General features: G+C 49.9%; 1 pseudogene; it reads left to right on the top strand.

Annotated features, from left to right (window-relative positions):
- Positions 1 to 19,592, top strand: part of LOC128943458 (uncharacterized) — a 48,467-nt pseudogene extending 28,875 nt beyond the window's left edge.
- The last annotated feature ends 519 nt before the right edge of the window (positions 19,593 to 20,111 follow it).

Here is a 20,111-nt window from a genome sequence, read left to right as displayed (position 1 = left end):
CCACTGGCCTCTTCCAGGATCCCACCTTCTGGGTGAGGACCCTCAATGCCAGTTTTTGCCTCTCATTCACGTACAACTGGAATTCCTTGGTCAGGTCAGGGAGTCCTAGGGCTGGGGCCTCCTTTAGTGCCTGCTTCAATTCCTGGAAGGCCTTCTTTTGCTGTGTCGTCCACTCCAGTCGATGCTGCTTCAAGGCCTCATACAGTGGCTTGGCTAGGAGACCGAAATTCATGATCCACAGTCGACACCATCCCACCATTCCTAGAAAAGATCTCAATTCCTGATGGTTACGAGGCAAAGGAATAGCACATATTGCCTCTATTCGGTTTACTCCCAAACGTCTCTGCCCTTGTGTGATCTCACAACCGAGATAACTAACGCTATTTTTGACCAATTGAGCTTTTTCATTAGAAACCCGATACCCTGCTTGGCCCAGCATGTTGAGTCATTTAATTGTTAATTCCACACACATTTCCCTTTCCTTAGTAGCCAGAAAAACGTCGTCCACCTACTGCAGGGCTACATACAAGGATGGGGATATTGTTACCTGGGTTATCTTCCATTCCTCCAGCTCCTTGGCCAGTTGATTTCCAAAAATAGTAGGGTAGCATTTAAATCCCTGTGGGAGTCTCGTCCACGTAAGCTGCTTCTTTCTCCCAAAATCAGGACTCTCCCACTCGAAGGCAAAATATTTCCTACTCTCTACTGCCAGTGGGATGCAGAAGAAGGCATCTTTAAGGTCAATCACTGAGAACCATTTAAACTCCTCCGATACAGATGTTAACAAGGTATAAGGATTAGCAACAACTGGATGTATGTCTTTCACTATTTCATTAATAGCCCTTAAGTCCTGTACCAAACGGTACTTACCATTAGGTTTCTTTACTGGAAAAATTGGAGTATTATACTCCGATTCACATTCCTGTAATATTCCTTGAGCCAAAAATTGTTTAATTAACGGGGCTACTCCCCTCCTTGCCTCAAGCTTCAAGGGGTATTGCTTTACCCTCACTGGTTGGGCCCCTTCCTTTAGTTCCACCTTTACTGGCTGTGCAGCTTTAGATTTTCCGGGGACCCCTGACTCCCATACCCAGGGTATTACAGCCTGCTCAATTTCTTCTGGAATAGGAGAGGCATCCACTTCCTTGATCACAAAAATGCCTGCTATTTGTTCCTCAGGTATTTCCAATTTCACCCTTCCTCCCTCAAATATTATTTTCACATTAAGTCGGGACAACAGGTCTCTGCCAAGAAGGGGTGTGGGGCAATTTGGCATATACAAAAATTGGTGATCTAATTCTTTCCCCCCAAACCTAAGATTTAAAGGTTTTAAAAATGGTTGTTCCTCTAGCTTCCCTGTTGCCCCCACCACCTGTACTGTTGTGTCACTCAAAGGTCCCAATCGTCTATTAAGTACAGAATATGTTGCTCCAGTGTCCACCATAAATTCTTGATCCTTTCCATCTATCTCTAAAACTACCCTAAGATCCTTTTCTAGTCAGCTTTGATTCTGATAGTTTCCCAAAACCAGTGCTTGAGCGACTTCTGCTGGTCCTCCCGTGAATCCTCCCACAGGAGCATTCCCCATTGGACCTGTCCTTAATCCTATGTTTCCCATGCCCATACCTCCTCTAACCGGGCATTCATTTTTCCAGTGTCCCAATTGTCGGCAAAACACACACTGGTTTGGATCCAACCTCCCCATGTTAGGTGCAAACCCAAATCCTCCCTGACCTCTTGCCAGCCCCCTATGTCCGTGACTAGCTCCTCCCCGACCTCGACCCCTAATGGGTCTTCCTCCTGCCCCTGTCTGTTGCATTACAACCAGAATACTAGCTTGTTGTCTTTTTGCAGTTTCTTTTTCCCTGTTGTTGTACACCTTCCACGCTACCTCCAACATTTTATCCAAACTCCGAGTGTCCTCTCCTTCCAGCTTTTGTAACTTTTTCCTAATATCCTCTTGTGATTGCCCCATAAACAACAATGCCCATTGAAGTTTTCCTGATTGATCCTCTACATGTAAATTAGTAAACTTCCGAGCCATGTCTTTTAATCGTTCTAAAAAGGCAGACGGAGACTCATTCTTGTCCTGCTTGACCGAATACAACTTGGACCAATTCATAGTCTTAGGTATTCCTGTTCTAATTCCTTCCACCAACAATTCCTGATATCGTTTTACAGCCCTTATTCCTCCCGTAGAGTTTGGGTCCCACCTTGGTTCCTCACTAGGTACCAATTCATCAACTGTTTCATTTAGTTGTCTCAACCGAATTTCCTCACGAGCCTTTTCTCTAGTGGCTCTAATAACCATTTCCTTTTCCGTGGAATCCATTATAGTATCTAATAATACCTGTAAATCATTCCAGTCCAGATTCTGAGTCTTTATTACCATTTTAACCACCCTTGCCACCCTTTCAGGATCCTCCCGATAACTCCCCGCTGATTGCTTCCATATTACCAAATCCCCGGGGGAGAAAGGCACCTTTATAAGTATCCTTTCTCCCTGTGGTCCCACAGCTTCCCTTAACGGCGCAATTAACTGTGGCCCCTTCTGCCCCCTTCCTCCCCTTGCGAGTCCGCCCTGCTAACGGAGTTCTTTTAACACTCTCATTCTTTTCACTATCACCATCACTATCACTCTCACTAGATCCCATTTTTATAGCTATATCCGCAGGGGGAGCAGGGGGCAGATTAGGAGCAACCAGAGCCCTCGGGCGTGCTATACAATAAGACAAATCTTCCTCAACTGAAGGATACAAATTACGCTCCTTTCTTTCTTTACATCCCACGCACTCCCTCTCATCATTCACTTCTAAAACCAAAATACCACACTCCTTTTGCCATTCATCTTTCCAGTACAAAACGAAAAACAAATCCAAATATGGTATTTCATCCCATTTCTCATTTCTCCTTAAAAATTGCATCAAAGATTCCATTATCCCCAATTCCACTGTACCAGTCACCGGCCATCCCGCTTGCCCAATCTCATATTCAGGCCACCAATGATTACAATAATCTATCATTTTACTTTTATCCAATTCTTGATAATACCCCTCACTTTTCCACCGTTGCAATATAAAACCTAATGGCGTATTTCCAGGTATTTTACCATTGGCTTGCAGTAAGGTTTTAAAAGTTTTACAAGACATCATATTACAACCTTTAATTCCACCTTTAGTCCCAGTAAACCAATACACCTTAAACCAATATACCTTCTCGCCGTCCTTCCCCAAAAAAAAAAAAACAGGAGGCGAGTTCCGGTCCTGCGTCCTTAGACGTCTTATGGCCGGAGCCTAGGCTTTTTTACCAACCACCAAATCCAAATCCAATTATCACCTTTTTCCAATATAAAGCATCTTTGGGCTTACCTTGATGCAGTTTGTCCAACAGGCGCGGGGGTCGGACACGACCGATGACTCCCCGAGAAATGCTCGGTGCCAGCTTGGAGTGGATCGAGACGCGGAACCGCCCCGGCTGCCCTCGGAGTCCTGCCGCGGTCGCCATAAAAACTGTTGCCCGATTGATAAATGACACAAAACTTGAATAAGTTTTGTGGGTGCTTTATTAAGGGCCCGGGGAGCTGAGGGGACTCACATCCCAAAAAAAACCCGAGCCCCCGATTTCACGTATGGGTGCTTCCCTGTTTCTCCAAGAAACAGTTCCCCTTGCCTAGTCACGGTCCCCTTGTAATACATTCCTTAGTTCACAAGCAAGATCATAAATCTTCTGCTTATCTTATTCTAAGAGCATTGTATGCTGCCTCCAGACAGGTTAGCATTCTTACTTTCCTGCACTAGTTTAATTATTTATTAAATTCCTAAGACTACCTGCTAGGTTATGCACAAACCCAACACACACACTATCAATGGCTACAAAACTGCAAAACTGCTTTTAACAAACCAATTCACACACAACTCATAACTAAACTATAATTACACATTTTGCTAAATTTCATTTCTTTTCCAACACCCCCAGGGACCTCCAGCCCCGGGAAGGCGGAACAAGTGGAACCTACAAGTGTGCAAAGGCTGCCTGTGCCCAAAGGAATGGCCAAGAGAAGTGAGGTTTTAAAAAGAAACAGTATTTATTTGCCGAAGATCGGCAAACCTAGGATTTACAGAACATGTGTCATTATAACAATTGTTATAACAACAACCACAAAAACATACAGAACATATTGACATGGGATCTGATGGGCTAACAATCTTCAAAATGTATTTACAAAAAACTTCCAACGTAGTAAACATATTTACAAGGAACTTCTAAACTTCGATCGTATTTACAAAGGCATCAGATCTGTGCCATCATGTGCATGAGTCCTGGAAGAAAGGAAGCAGCAGAGCTGGACTCAGCTGGCAGCACAGGGCCCAGCAGGGCTGGGAGCTGGGCCCCAGGGGCTGGGCCGGGGCTGGCAGGGCTGGCGTGGCCCCAGGCAAGTGCAGGGCAGGCCGGGGCTGGTGCTTGTGGCAGCACAATCCAGCCGCCCTGCGGGCACCGTGTCCCTGAGCGGGGCCATCCAGCCCAGCCCCAGCCTGGCGTCAGGGGACCCAGTGTGTGTGTGGCCAGGATGTGGGAAGCATCTGCCTGTCTTACCTGTGGGGCTGCATCTTCATCCAAGGACCATGGGCTCGTTTTCATCCTCCTCATCTACTTCCATGTCCTTGATGTTATCCTCCTCATCGACCTCCATCTTGTCGATGTTGTCGTCCTCCTCTACTTCCATGTCCTCAACCAGGTTGGACATGGAAGTAGAGGAGGAGTCCACCTCCATCATTTCTTCCTTATCCAGCCCCTGGTCCACTTCCATTTCCTTCACAGTGTCTCTGTCATTCTGCAAGGGGCAGCACAATCTCCCAATGGGCTTTCTGTCCCACACCATCCATTCCCACATGGCTGCAGCCTGCCCAGGCCGGGTGCCCCCTGCCTGGCATGGCACTGTACCTCCATGGGCACAGCAGAGCATGTCCTGCTGGGATTAGCGCTCCAGATCTGGCTGCAGGAAAAGCCCAGGCAGCAGCAGCACCTCAGCGCTGAGGGTCAGAGTGCAGGGCGGGCAGCAACTGACCCTTGGCAACCAGTGAAGTGTCTGCTGTGCTCGTTTCCAGGTCCTGGACGTTCCACCTGGAACCCTCTGGGAGCTGTGATGTCACTGAAGTTTCAGGGCCGCTGCTCAGTGGGAGATGGGGATGTCAGATTGATCAAATCCTTGAATGGTTTGGCTTGGAAGGGACCCTCAAGATGATGTGGTTCCAAGCTGAGCAAGCTCCTAGCACAGCAGGTTGCTGCAGCCCCTGTCACACCTGGCCTTGGATGTTGCTGCGGATGGGGCATCCACAGCCTCTCTGCACTGGTCCCTGTGTCGGGGACAAGCACCCTGACAGTAAAGAACTTCTTCCCATCATCAAATCTCTTCCATCTCTTGCAGTTTGATCCCATTCCTCCTTGTCCTGTCACTAAAGTTCCTGACCAAGAGTCCTCTCCCACTTCTCTGTAGTCCCTTCCCTCACTGGAAAGGTGCTGAGGTCTCCTGTGATTCTCTGTACAATGTTCATAAGCTGAAATCTGCAAGTTGAAGCTTGTAGGCCCTCTGCAGTTGTATAGTGGTGCTGGGGTGGTTCCTCAATGGCAACACGAAATTCTGAGGTATCAATTCATCAGCTGTTTTTATTGTGGTGGGATCTGAGAATTTGGGTCAGCAGAGCCCTTTATTGTCAGGGGATGGTGTCTGTGAGCCTGACACAGAATCCAGCACTCAGACTAATCTTTTCTTGAGTATGGTAGGTTTTTTCATTCCTTTCCTCCTGCCCTTAGCCATTGCTAGAATGTCACCGTGAAAATAGAATTGAGGCCGTTTTTCACTCATTACATGTTCTTGTTTGTTTTGTTTCTTCTGCAAGGCTGGGCAAGGTTGATCTCGATGCAAATTGATTCACATCTGAGGAGCTTAAAAAGGCCTTGGCTAAAATGAAGGAAAGTGAGAAGGCAGAAAGGAAGGTGAGTTTCCCATTTCTAAAGCAATGCACATTGCAGGGATCTGAAAACACCCTGTTACACTCTGCTGAAACACAATGGTTAAAATGATTGCTTGGAAAACACTATGCAAACTAATTTTGTAGTGAATATGGACCTAAAATACCTTTATTAACCTGTTAGTGATATTGTTCCCTGACTTTTCTGTATGACTCGAAGATTCTGTGAGTGGTTTGGGTTGGATACGACCTTAAAGGTGATCCAGTCCCACCCCTGCCATGGGCAGGGACACCTTCCACTATCTCAGGTTGCTCCAAGCCCCATTCAAGCTGGCCTTCGACATTTCCAGGGATCCAGGGGCAGCCACAGCTGCTCTGAACAATGTAATTTATCTGTTTCACTGCAGCTCAATTCACAAAAATGTCTGCAGACCCCAAAGGGAACTGGATTGCAGCTGATGGTATTTACAGAGGGTATTTCCCTTTACTCTCCTTGCTTTGGGTTTCCAACCTTGTGCTCTGGATAGCAAAACCCAAGTGGCCATGGGGAAGCAGGGGCTGACATTTCCTTACACAAGCTCCAAGTTGTCCATTTAGTTACAAAACAACCCACTACCTGAAGTAAATAGGTGGGAAGATGTGTGACTCATCAGGTACATCAGAGCCTCTTTCCCTTCTCCCCCTCAGCAGTATTTCTTTAACCCTCGCTCCTCCTGCTGCCTTGGTCTTGGCTCACTCAAACAAAAACTGAAAGAGGAGTCAAGGCTCTAAAGTTCTGGTGTCACAGAAAGGCTTTTTCTTCCCTTATGTGGCAGCACGGCATGATTTCATTTGCTGGAGATTATTTCCATAGTAGCATTGCTGATTGATTGCAGGGCTGCTGAAAAGGGCTGCTGTAAATGAGGATCATTGAAATGCAAAAATTAGTGATACTCTATTAGGGGAAAATAAGCCATATTTTAAAACCCCTTGTTAGAATAGCTTTTGTCCCAGCAACTAGGCTAAAAGCAGCTACATCTAATGAACCTAAAGTATTCCATTTGCAGTCACTCCTGCAGAGAGCAAATCCATCCCTGAAGGCTCAGTGTCAGAGGAAATGGAGTTACACTGAGCCCCTCTGTGCTCCGGCAGAGGCAGCTCGGGCAGGGATGCGTTGGGTGTGGTACCTCTGGTAATTTACCATTCCATTGACACAGCTTTCACCTCCATTGCTCACTTGGTTTTCCTCCAGCCCTCTCTGATCCCTCATGGGGAGCAGGACAGTGCAAACCCTCCAGCTGAGGCTCACTCCGCATACAAACACATCTTGGCATTTGTGACAAATGCCTTCCAAAAGGGGCTTTCTGCCTTTCTCCTGTCCTTGGAGCAGCCCAGCTCCAGCATGGCCTCTCTGCTGCTTCTGTCCCCTGCAGCAGCAGGCTCTGTCCCCAGTGCCACCAGTGCTGATGTTCCTGCACCTCTGGGGCTCTCTGAGATCTCTGACAGAGCCTTTCCTCCTCACCACATGTTTTGTGTCAGCTCTCTGTTCAGGGCAGCCCTTGGGGTGCTGTTACTGCGAGGGAGATGAGCTCAGGACAGGCTGTGTGCTGGCCAAGCCCCATGGCACAGCGCGTCAGCTGCCCCCAGCTTATCACTGCTCCTTCTGCCTCCCTTTCTGACAGCTTCTGTCCTCACACCTCTCCCTAGGAGATAGACCCTTCCAGGAATTTGCTCAACACTTGGAAAGGCAAAAGCATCTTTGTCTGTGTCTGAGAACTCATTGGAGTCACTGGGCACTTTGGGCTGGATGGGACCTCTGGAGCTCTCCAACCTCATGTCCAGTTCCAGAGAGGTTCAGCTGTAAGATCAGGGAGGTGCCTCAGGGCTTTTTGCAGCCAGGTTTTGAGAAGATCCACTTGCAGGCAAGCAGAGAACAGCAGTACTGCTGCCTGTGGGCTTGATGTTGAATTGGATGGAAATGGGATGTAGAAATAGTGCACAAATGCTGTAGAGATGTAGAAGTGGTGCACAGAGCTCTACTGTTCTCTCATGTTGTGGGTATATCACAGCTAACTGGGTTCCTGGGCTTCTCAGAAGGACCCTGCCCCTGCACCTCTGATGTAGAGCAATAAATCCATTGGCCCAGACAGCCCGGTTCCCTTTGTGAATGTTGGGGCTGGCATTCCTTTCTGTGTCTGTCTTGTCTCTCTTCATCTCCTATCTTGTTATCTCACATCTGGTTTTTCCTCCTTTTGTTTCCAAGGCCCGAGAGGAAGAGGTGAGGAAGAAGTTCTGGCCCATAGATCAGCTGAAGGAGGAGTTTGAAAAGCTGAACATGAAGATAGAAACAGATTATGAAATTATGGTTAAATTAATCAGCAAATTCAACAGCTCTGCCTCCACGCTGGATGAGAAAGTCGCGGCGCTTTGTGATCTCGAATATTATGTTCACCAGGTAACAAGAATGCCTCAGTAACTACCGTGTAAAATCCAGGGGATACGGTGTCATAAACGGGGCTTTATTTTTCTTATCAGTATCAGGTAATACAAATTGCTTAATTACCATAATCCTAGGACAATAACAGACAGCAGAGGACTAGTGCAGGCTTATTTTATATCCAGGTTGGAATTAATCATCGCTTGAGCCAGGAGCCAGCAGTATCCTGGTGGTTGCCTGATTTGTTGTCTGTTCTCAGGCTGGTTTTCTTATCTTCTCTTTTTCCTTTTTTATCTCCTTAATGTTTCAAAATGGTGTTTTAGCTGCCATTTTTGGGTAAGTAGAGTGGTGGTTGCTCCGAAAATAATTACTTTCTCTCTGCTTCCATGGAAAGCTGCCGTGGTTGATGGTAGGTGCCTTTATATCAGTTCACAGAGAACGTCTTTGTACCAGGAAAGGTGACAGCCACCCAAAACCCCCTGTTTTGCATTGGTGTGAGTAAGCAGTGGCAAGCAGAGCCTCGCTGTGCTAATTAGCTCTGTGTGAGGGTGAACATATTTCCTGGCATCTCGCTTCCTGGGGTTTGTGCTCACACTTTTCCCCCCTCTCTCTGATCTCTCTTGCTCTGCTTTCAGCTCACACATTCCTACCTCCCCTTGGATGCAGCTGCAGGCACAGAACTCTGCTCCCCTGGGCTTGGTGCCTGCCTTGGTGCCACCCCTGGGAGGGTGTCTGGGCATCCAGCCTCTGCTCTGCCGTGTGGGAAGGGACTTGGCTTCTCCCTCCCCAGTGACTGGGGAGAGTCTGGAGTGCACTGGGAGAGTTTCCAATGGCACTTTGTCATTTCAGAGGGTGAATAGGACAACTCTTGGGAGGTGCCAGTGCAAGCCCTTTCACTGGAACAGCACTTGTTGAACCAAATGTGGTATTTGGAGGCAGGCAGCTGAAGTGTTGCTGCTGTGAGAGAGAGAGTCCATGTGCCAGCTGATACAAGTGTTATTTCCAGGGCTCTTTGTCTTGAATTTCCACTCTGAATTGTCATTGTGGGCATGCAGAGGCTTCCTTGCTGTTTGTTCTCCCTGCTTTTGTGTCACTGACAGCATCTGTGTGACTCAGAGAATAACTGTGAACAATGGGCACCCAAAGAGCTTCATATTTGTACTCAGGGCTAATCTTGCCTGATTAAGGGTGCCAGAGCATCAGGCCATTGTGCTAAAAAGCAACCCCCAAATGCCCTGGCATGCCTTGAATTCCAGCATAGCGATCTGGACTATTCCAGCAGAAAATCCCTGCAGCACAGGATGGGGCAAACAATTTCAGAATGGCAGAGGAGCAGGGACTGGACCATCAAAGGGAAACACATGCAGCATCAAAGGGGTCAGAGAGGGGGAATGGCAGGAGGCTGGCAGGAGCACAGGGGCTCCTTTGTGCGCCGATCACAGCGCTGCTCTGTGCCCGCGCTGTCGGGGCAGATGGCTGGGCAGCACCTTCTCGTCAGGCAGGAAGCTGAGAAGAAATATGACTTGTCTCTAAGCCAGCATGGCTTTTCCTCCTCTTTCTTCTTCCAGTCAGTTGAATGTGTCCAGAGCATTATCTCTGCTTGGGACTGACTTTAGCAGCAGTGGCTTAATGTAATTACTGAACAGCAGCCAAAGGACGCTGATGCTGCATAACCCTGGAAGGGCTGAACTGCCAGGACTCCTCTGCAACCAGTCACAGCCCTGCTGTGGGAGCAGGGGATCCTTGCAGATGTGGGTGGCCAAGGACTTGTGTAGGGCCACTTTGCAAGTCCCACCTTCCCCAGCCTCCATCAGAGCAGTACCATGCCGTGCCGTGGCTTTTCCGAACTGTTCAGCTCCCAGCCATCCTGCTGCTGTCTCCGGGACACAGGATGCCCTGTGGAGTGGAAAATGCCATGCCCTGGAGGGCGTGCAAGCAAAGGCTGCTCCCTGCTTTTTGCCATGGTCACCCTGGAGCAGTGGGTGCGGGGCAGCTCGTGCCTCGGAGCGTGCCGTGGGAGCCATGGCTGGTGCCCAGCCCGGGGAGATGCTCTCTCCTGCCTTTGAAGAGTCAGCCCAAGGGCTCTGACTTTGCTCAGCTTTTGGTTGCCAGCTCTAGTTTGCTTCTCCTCAGCCACGATTCAGCTTGGCATGTTCGGGAGCCCGTCTTGGAGAAGGAGTAGGAAGGTTTGGCTTGCTGGGTTATCTGTAACGCATAAAACCCAAATGCAAATGTGAAGAGGGCAGAGCGTAACTCATAAACAGCATTCACGGTGCTTGCACAGCAGTGTGTGGAGCCAAGGCCCGTTCTCAGGCATTGCAGGCTCTTTCTCTCAATTATTTACTCTGCTTATCTTCCCCTCTCCTCTGCTCTGACATGCTACACCATCTCTCTCTGCTAATTTCCTCTCCATCGTGTGCAGTTGACATGCTGCTTTCCCTCGCTCTTCTTTTCTAACATTTTCTCTCTCACCTTCCCTCCCTATTTTCTTTCTCCTCCAATTCAAACCTGCTCCCTGAATAACTGCTGTCATATTTGCTCTTCTCCCATCCCTCCCCTCGCCTGCTTTGCCTGTGTACTTTACTCAAGAGCTCTTTTGATCTTTGGTTTTTCTTCTGTTCTGATTTCAGTGGACTGAAGTGAGGTAGAAGCTGCTGCCTTGCAGCATACACTGCTCCCCAGAGAGGTTAATACCTTCAAGTTGTTAAGTTTGGGGATTTTGTTAGTTTTAGAACTGGAGCTCTCACAACAGACTCTGGTTAAAAAAGATAAACACATCTTCAGAATAAGCTTTACAGCACAACAGCACAAATACATTCTGCTGTTGTGGTGTCTCACTGACGCTGGGGCAGCACAAAGGACTCTGGTGCTGCTGAGGTTACAGCAGGGGATGGTTTTACCACTCCAGCTGCTGGATGCAAATTCCTGCCTGTCCATATATTCCCTCTCATGCAGAAGTCAATGTCTGATTCCAGCACTAAACCAGTTTTTACAGAGGCTGAGTAATAAAAGGACCCACTGGCAGCTGAAATTGGGTTGCTGCATAGATTTCGTTGTAGATAAAGATGGGTCTGCAGAAAAGTGAGAGCTCTGGCAGGCCTGGTTTATAGGGACAGTTAAAAGAACAGCATCTGAAAGGATACAAAAGCTGCTGCAAATCCTCAATCAGCCCCAGCAGACCTGCAGAGAGCAGTTTTGCAGAGGGACAGGTGGGTATTGTCCCACTGGGGAGCAGAGATGAGCTGGAGCTCCCCAGGTCCTGCTTTGGTTGGTAACGACAGACCTGTAGGACACAAAGCTTCTTCTTCTCCTGGGTACCTGAAATATCTGACTTAGGGCCAATTTTGATGAAGGTACATGGTTGAGATACATATAACACTGAGCATGAAGTCATTGACTAGAAGAGGGTCCCACATGCCCTGCATGGCTTGTGGTCCTGTTCCACCTCATCAGGGGGTTGGCTTGCCCTGCTGATAACTCATTTTTATATTCTGTTTCCATCAGTCAACGATTGCTGTTGTGTCCCTGTCTTTCAGAGAGATATGTTGAATTTCTAAACCTGATTTTTCTGTGCAGGCAGAAACTGATTTTTCTGTGCAGGCAGTTCTGAGCATTCATCAGATCCTCTTTTAAACTGAAAAAAAAATCATTGAATACCAAAATGCATTGATTTGACTTTGGACTGAATTTTGTACTTGAAGTAGTTTGTGCTGTTTGTCTAAATTTTGTCTGTGAGCACTCAGAGCCTTTTCTGATCTCCTCTCAAAGAGCAGATGCCCGCTGGGACTGTGCCTGGCTAGCCCCTGATCCACTTAGAGCCAGAGGCTGATGAATTCCCACTAATGTGCAAAGTTTTCCCTACTGGCAGTTAATCCATTACTGTTTGCTTAGAAAAGTCATTGTGGGGCTGCTCCCTGGGGAAGCTCCTGGATGACCCCTCCAAGCTGGGACTGGCTTTTTCCTTCCTTGTCCATGGGAAGTTGTTGATGGAACTCATGGAGAACTCCCAGAAATGCCCATGCTACTCGCTCCCATGCCCCCTTTGCACCCTGTTGGTGCTGACAGGCTCCTAAACATCCCTGACTCCTGGTGCTACAATTACAGTATCAATTAATTAACTTCATTTGCAAAACATGCAATTCCCTGGATCCCTAGTAAAGCCTTGCTCAGGGGAGAGCAAAGAGCTGGAGTTTTTTGACATCAGCAGATATATTGAGTTTTTGACACCACCTGAATTGCCAAATACATGTCAAGAGCAGCTTTGATAGCTATAATCAAAGTATTTGAGTTTCCAGTGATGCCTTCTGAGTGTGACAATGTCCTCCCACAAGGACACTGGGCCTGGGCAGCTGTGACATCTCTGCTCATGGGCAAGGCTGTGCTAAGCTCAGCCACAGCCATTCCCTCGGAATTTTTAATCCCTTATAAAACTCCCTGCTGGTCAAAGCAGGAGGGAAGGGATGCTGTGGATGTGAAGGGAGGTGCTCTCCAGGGGCTGGGGCTTTGTGCTGATGGAAGCTGCTCTCTCCCAGGTGGACAATGCCAAGGATTTCCTGTCCATGGGTGGGCTCCGGCTGGTGATCGAGGGGTTGAACAGCAGCGAGGCCTCGCTGAAGGAACACACTGCCTTTGTCCTGGGAGCTGCCCTGTCCAGGTGAGACCTGCCCTCACCTGGGCTCTGTGCCTCTCTCCACCTCCCTTGGTTTATTTCTGATAGCAGAGACCAAAAGCTGTGTTGTGACACACCACAAAACTGTCTTGTCCCCTTCCTCGCCCTTGCAACATCTGTTTCCCCTTCTCCTCAGTGTGTCCTTATCTTGCTCATTGGACACATCCAGAAGTAATGTGGTGTCAAATCTATGATTGTTTCTTGGTTTCCCTGGGCTCCCTGTTTCTACAAAGTCCAAGGAAGGAATAATTCTCCTTCTGTCCCACTGACAGCTCTCTCTGGGGGAAGATGTTACAGAGGGTACAGTTACAAGCACCCCAGTGAGCACCTTTGTCCTTCCTCATCCTTGCTCCTGGGCTGCCTCAGGATGGCAAAGTGCTGATTTGAGCAGCTCCCGTGGTCTTTAGAGAGAGACTTGGGCCCCATGAACACATGCCTCTGACATCAAAGGCGTGTTGATTAGATGTGGGGTCAGGAATAAGGGTCAGCAGCCAGAATCCAGAGGAGACTGACCTGCAGAATGTTTGAGGTTCAGGGGAAGGAGCCTGCTCTTCCTTATGCTCGGGCATCCTGTGTAGCGCTGGCTACAGGAGGTATCCTGTGGGCTCCATGGGTTTTCCTGGTGCCCCTTTTTTGATTTATGGGTTTTGGGGCTTTTCAGGGGATGTGTTGCTCATTCAGAGGTGCAGAGGCTTTAGAAATTCATTGGATAGACTCAAATTCAGGATCAGAAGTGCAGAGTGAAAATTGAAGGTCAGGACTGTTTTATCTGCATATTTCTACACCTAAAAATACAGTCACCTTCTCCAGCATCATAAATTATTTATGGCCTAGTCTAACACATGGTGCATGCACAGACCTGAATTTACTTGGCAATCTCATATGCAATGCCGTTGGCCCTCAGCGTGTGTGGAGTGATGGGCCTCATGGACAGGAGCAGGTACCCAGGTTTATACCAGGGAAGGATCCAGCTTCTAGTCTGAAACAGAGCCTGATTTAGGGATGACAGGAAGATACACGAGAAACAAAACCTGCTCTTCATATTCTGGTGTATCTTTGTCTCTGAAACAATACCAGAGTGGTTTGCTCAGGTTCTTTATGTAGACTCTTTCTGCATACAGAGAAGATCATGCAGAGGATCTGGAAACATTTGCAGGTAACTTATGAAATGACAGGGGCTGCTAAAGAGCTTCTTTCCAGATGTACCTGCCATGACATGGCCAGGACTCCAAAAATTCATTGTCTCATGGTACCTGACAGTGTAGCAGTGGCCACAAGAGTCACACTTTTGTGTAGTGTTTCTTACTCAAGTGCAAAAATCTTCTTTGGAGAGAGCCTCTCATCTGATAGGACAATATTAAACTGCTGCTTTGCAAACTTGTGGACCTGTTTTCTTTGAAGGACATTCTGGCAGATGGTAATTTGGAGTGGTTTGGCTGATACATGGTCTGAGAGCTCTGCTCCAAAATGTGAGGGATATTATGCCTTGGTTTGAGTTTGCTTTTTCTCCCCTTGCTGTGCTTAAGCTTTCTCAGTAGACACCTACATGCCAACTTGTCTGCTGTGTGCTCACTTGTTTAATTCGTTTGTTCATACATTTTCTCAGCTTACTCCATGCTCTAGTTAAACTGTTGGGGGCATTTCAGGTACTTCACACAGCATTTTGTGTTTTTCTGAGGGCTTGTTTTTTATTTCCTTCCCTCATGGTTGTTCCTGAGAGCCTTAGAGAGGTGGTAGGGCTTTCCAGTAAATTCCCAGAGGTGTCACAGCTCACTGGGCTGCAGGGACACCATCTGCTCTGTGCGTGTGTGCCTGGGGCTGGTGTCAGATCCTCTGCTGGATGCTGAGCCTGGGAAGAGGCAATGGTCTGCTGCTCACCAAATGGGTCTGTGGCCACCTCCCAGGTCTCTTCAGGCAGGCTGGCTCAGGCCAGTGGTTTCAAGCCAGGCAAACATTCCCAGAGGGAAATCTGGGCATGATGAGAGCAGCTCCAGAGCCTGGCACAGGAGGTCAGTAACTCCTGGCACAGCTCAGTCTGGAAGAGGGAGTTTGGCCTTGACTGTAGACAAGTGTTTAACACAGGAGGAAACCACTGGAGACAGAGTGATTCCAGACATGCCTGGGACACATCCAGAACTTTTCAGCTCTCAGAAATACCCAGATCTTCTCCAGATTTGCACTGTCCTTAACTCTGCTCAGGTAGTCAAGCAGGTAAGGGATGGAACAAACAGCTGCAGCCCCCAGATCCTGCCTGCACATGGCCCTGCCAGGACCTGGCTCAGAGCTCTGGCTGTGTTGGAAGCTCATTGGAACAAAAAGGTTTTCCAGGGGATCAGCATCTTGAGCCAACAGGCCAGGGGGCTGGCCAAGACTTGGATCAGCAAAGGCAGCAGGAGGAGAAGGCACAACAGGGCCAGCTCAGAATTTCCCCTTCCTGATATTATCGCTCCTATTTATTTGGCTCAAAGCAGACTTGAAAAGCAGCCATAGCACAGCATGACTGGGACATGAACATGCACTGCATGTGCAGCCAGGGTTGTCCTGCAGAGCAGCTCCTGCAGCCCTCATGGCTCTTGGCCAGCCCAGGGCATGTGCCACCTGCCAGGGGCAGCTCTCAGCCTGCCTGGCAGCTTCCCATGGACGCTGCTGGGGGGAAGTTGGAGGTGGAAGGAGCCACCCCCATCAGGGCAGATTCCTCCTGCTGTGGAGATGGTGCTGCATGGCCAGGGCTGCTCTCAGCTTTCTCCTGAAGGGAAGGGAAAGGGGCTGTCAGCTTTGGCTGTGTCACTGAGACTCCTGCGCTGTCAGCCTGGGCATCAGCAGATGGGCCCCAGATCTCCCTCAGAAAGCCTCCTTAGCCTCCTCTCCCTACAGACAGCAGCAGCAGCACCTTGGATTGCAGCATCTCTGTCTGGCCTGCCCTTAAGGCCCTGCTGCCACGGAGATGCCCCTGGGAAGTGCCCTGTGCTGGGAGGTGTCTGCAGGGCACAGCTGAGCCCCCAGGGCTTGGCTGGGCTCTGGCAGCACTGGCAGGGACAAGGCTTGGATAGAGAGGAACAGTTCCTAGTAGGCAAAGTTACAGGCAGCAGAGAGCCAGACCCATCCTTGGTATCCCTTTCTGTTCAGGTGCACTGGGAAAGAGAGATGGGCTTAGAGAAATTGACTTTGAAACTGGAGTCTTTAGAAACTCCACTTTTGTTTTTAAACATGTTTAAAATTTCATCACCCTGAAATAAGAGGAGATGTAATAGGCATAGGGCACCTTTGTGGGAACAGCAGGTCTGACTGCACTGGGGCACAGGGAGCCCTGTTTTCCCTTTTGGGCTTCCCTGGGGTTCAGGCTGAGAGCAATGCTGAAGATGAGGAAGGGACTCAAAAGCATAAACCCAATCAAAAATAAAAAAAGCTTAGTGAAATTCCCCCACAGATAGAAAAGTAGTTTTGAGGGAATTCCTAAAATAACCTCATAGGATTGACTCAAAGCGCTTGTCAATGTCTTCTTTCAACAGTCCACCATGGCCAGAGTGAAAAAATGTCCAACAGCAGCTCCATCAGGCACTTCCTCCTGCTGGCATTGGCAGACACGCGGCAGCTGCAGCTCCTGCACTTCTGCCTCTTGTGGGGCACCTCCCTGGCTGCCCTCCTGGGCAACGGCCTCATCATCAGCGCTGTAGCCTGCAGCCACCACCTGCACACGCCCATGTTCTTCTTCCTGCTCAACCTGGCCCTCACTGACCTGGGCTCCATCTGCACCACTGTCCCCAAAGCCATGCACAATTCCCTCTGGCACACCAGCACCATCTCCTACTCAGGATGTGCTGCACAGCTCTTTTTCATAATGTTCTTCCTCTCAGCACAGTATTTCCTCCTGACCATCAGGTGCTACGACCGCTACGTGTCCATCTGCAAACCCCTGCACTACGGGACCCTCCTGGGCAGCAGAGCTTGTGCCCACATGGCAGCAGCTGCCTGGGCCAGTGCCTTTCTAACTGCTCTCATGCACACGGCCAATACATTTTCCCTGCCCCTGTGCCATGGCAATGCCCTGGGCCAGTTCTTCTGTGAAATGCCTCAGATCCTCAAGCTCTCCTGCTCCAAATCCTACCTCAGGGAAATTGAGGTTTCTCTTTTCTCTATCTCTATAGCTTTTGGTTGTTTTGTTTTCATTGCTTTCTCCTATGTGCAGATCTTGAGGGCTGTGCTGAGGATCCCCTCTGAGCAGGGACGGCACAAAGCCTTTTCCACCTGCCTCCCTCACCTGGCTGTGGTCTCCCTGTTCATCAGCACTGGCTTTTTTGCCTACTTGAAGCCCCCCTCCATGTCCTCCCCATCCCTGGATCTGGTGGTTTCAGTTCTGTACTTTATGGTTCCTCCAGTTTTGAACCCCCTCATCTACAGCCTGAGGAGCCAGGAGCTCAAGGCTACAGTGTGGAGACTGACAACTGGATGGTTTCAGAAACATTAAACGGCGTGCCAGTTTCTGCAAATAATCTATAATAAAAGTCATCTTGGATAGTTCTGTTGATTTGGGGTTTTTCCCCTCTGTTTTAGTTTGTATTATTGTCTCTAAATCTAGGCTTTTCTTTATTCCATTTCTCATTTTCTTTCTCTTAAATTGTCCTGTGGCCCCAGACTTGTCAAGGAGGAGCTGTGCTTTTAGTGGCTGTAAATGAACTAAAGGCTCTCCCAGCAAAGTTTTAACTACAGATTCCCCTTGTGTTGCCTTCTCTGGAGGTGCAGCAGCAATGTCTGTGTGCAGAGCTGGGGGCAGATCAGTGCTGGCCCAGCAGCTGTGCCCAGCAGCAGCAGCACTTGGTGTTGCCAGTGCTGCTGCCATGGCCCTGCCCCGCTGCCCTGGTGGCCCTGGTGTTGCTGCAGGGCCTGAGTGCTCTCGGGGCCAGGCACAGCCCTGGGTGTGGCAGTGCCGGGGCTGCAGCAGGGACAGGCCATGGGCTCTGCTGGGGCAGCGCTGATGCCTCAGCCCAGGGCCTGGGGGCTCCAGGCTCCTTGCCCAGGCTCTCTCAAGAACACGCCCAGGCCAATGCTCAGCACAGAAAAGCCCCGTGAGCAGCCCCAGGCTGGCCGTGGGCAGGCTGGGGGCAAACAGCATGGCTGGGGCTCTGCAAGGGCCCTGGGGGAGATGGGAAGGAGCAGCAGAGCAGGGGCTGATCCATCCCCAGTGCACTGCACAGCCCAGGGCAGCGTCCCAGAGCATCCTCATGGAGCTGCCAACAACATCCCCCCTCTGCAGCCCTGGCCTCTCCCCCAGCTCACACAGGTGCCCCATCCTTGCAGGCACAGACACGGCAGCACTGGCTCAGCAGCCCCTGTTTGCATTGCACACAGCAGCGGGAGCACCCCCATGCTCTTGGTGTGGGGACATGAACCTGAGGGAGCACAAATGCCATCAGCCCCTGGGGCCAGCAAGGGCTGGGGAACACCAGGGAAACCACTCAGCTTTGTCCTGGCCTCTGCAGTCAGCCAGAAAGTTTGTTCCCATCAGGTGGGAGTTTCATGTCCCACTGCAGACGCTGTTGCTCAGAGCCAGGGCTGCCTGGCAGCCAAGCCCAAACTGCCCTGAGCATTTCCTTGGCTTCACCTTTGCTTTCTTTCCTCTTCCTGCTGCAAATTTCTTCCTATTGCCCACCCCTCTTCCCTCCTCTGCAAAGAGCCCATCCCTGTTTGCCCTTTCCTCTCTGGCCCCACTCCCCATTGCAGTTCCTGACTTGGCCCCATGGGAACATCCCTTGGGGAGCAGGATCATCCTACAAGTGCTGCAGGAATTGTCTGCAGGCTCCTGCAGTGCCTGGTGCTGCTCCCTTGCCAGAGGCACCCCAGGCCAGGGGGGCACATCTGGGCTGCTGTGTCTGGCTCTGGGGCTCCCTGTTCTGGGCAGTGGAGGAGGAGCTGCAGAGGCTCTGCAGGACTGACAGGATGGGCTTTGGGGCTGGCAGGAGAAGCTGAGGGACCTGGGCTGCTGGAGCTCCTGAAGAGGAGGCTCAGGGCTCATCCTGCAACTGCTCCAAGGGTGGTTCCAGAGAATCCCAGAATCAGCAAGGCTGGAACAGGCCATGGAGAACATGAAAACCACCCTGTGCCCTGACACCGCCTTGTCTGCCCTGAGCCTCCTCTTCTCCAGGATAAACAACCCCAGGTACCTCAGCTGCTCCTCACTGGACTTGTGCTCCCTCCCCAGCCTTGCTACCCTTCTCTGGACATGCTCCAGCCCCTCCATGTTCTTCCTAAATATGGGGGACCCAGAACTGCAAACAGCACTTGAGGTTCTGCCCAAGCAGTGCTGAGCACAGGGGAAGAATCCCTGCCCTGCTCCTGCTGGCCACACCATTCCTGAGCCAGGCCAGGAGCCATTGGCCTTCTTGGCCACTTGGGCACACTGCTGCCTCATGCCCAGCCAGCTCTCCATCAGTCCCTGCAGGTCCCTTTCTGCCTGACTGCTCTCCAGCCACTCTGTCCCCAGCTTGTAGTGCTGCAGGGGTTGTTGTGGCCAAAGTGCAGGACCCAGTACTTGGACTTGTGAAACGTCACCTTGTTGGATCCGGGCCCTGGATCCAGCCTGTCCAGGGCCCTGTGCAGAGCCCTCCTACCCTGCAGCAGATCAACATTCCCAGACAACTTGGTGTCACCAGAGTTCCATGAGGCCCCCGAGTGTCCCAATGCTCTCCATGATTCCATGAGGCCACCCAGTGTCACAATGTCCCTTTGGTTTCAAGGGACCCCTTGATGTCACAAAGTCACTTGGATCCTTGCACCCTGCAGTGTCACAATGGATCCTTGGCCCCCAAGGCCTTCCGTGTCACAGTGTATTCTTGGTTCCATGAGGTCTGGCAGTGCAGCAATGCTCTCCTTGGTTCCACAGTGTCACAATGGTCTCTTGGTCCCAAGGGCCACCACCTTGTCAAACATGTTTCCTTTATTCCAGGAGTACCTGAGGTGTGGTGGTTTTCACAGGGGTCACAGAACAAAGGAAGAGATAAGAAACTTGAATCCATGTTTCAGAAAGCTGATTTATAAATTTATGATATATATTATATATATT

The sequence above is a fragment of the Melozone crissalis genome, unplaced genomic scaffold (genome assembly GCF_028551555.1).
Source record: "Melozone crissalis strain CALT ecotype California unplaced genomic scaffold, PUWL_Pcris_2 ptg000046l_1, whole genome shotgun sequence".
Taxonomy (NCBI): domain Eukaryota; kingdom Metazoa; phylum Chordata; class Aves; order Passeriformes; family Passerellidae; genus Melozone; species Melozone crissalis.
The sequence above is the reverse complement of the archived record's forward strand: the minus strand, read 5'-3'. Positions and strand labels throughout refer to the sequence as shown.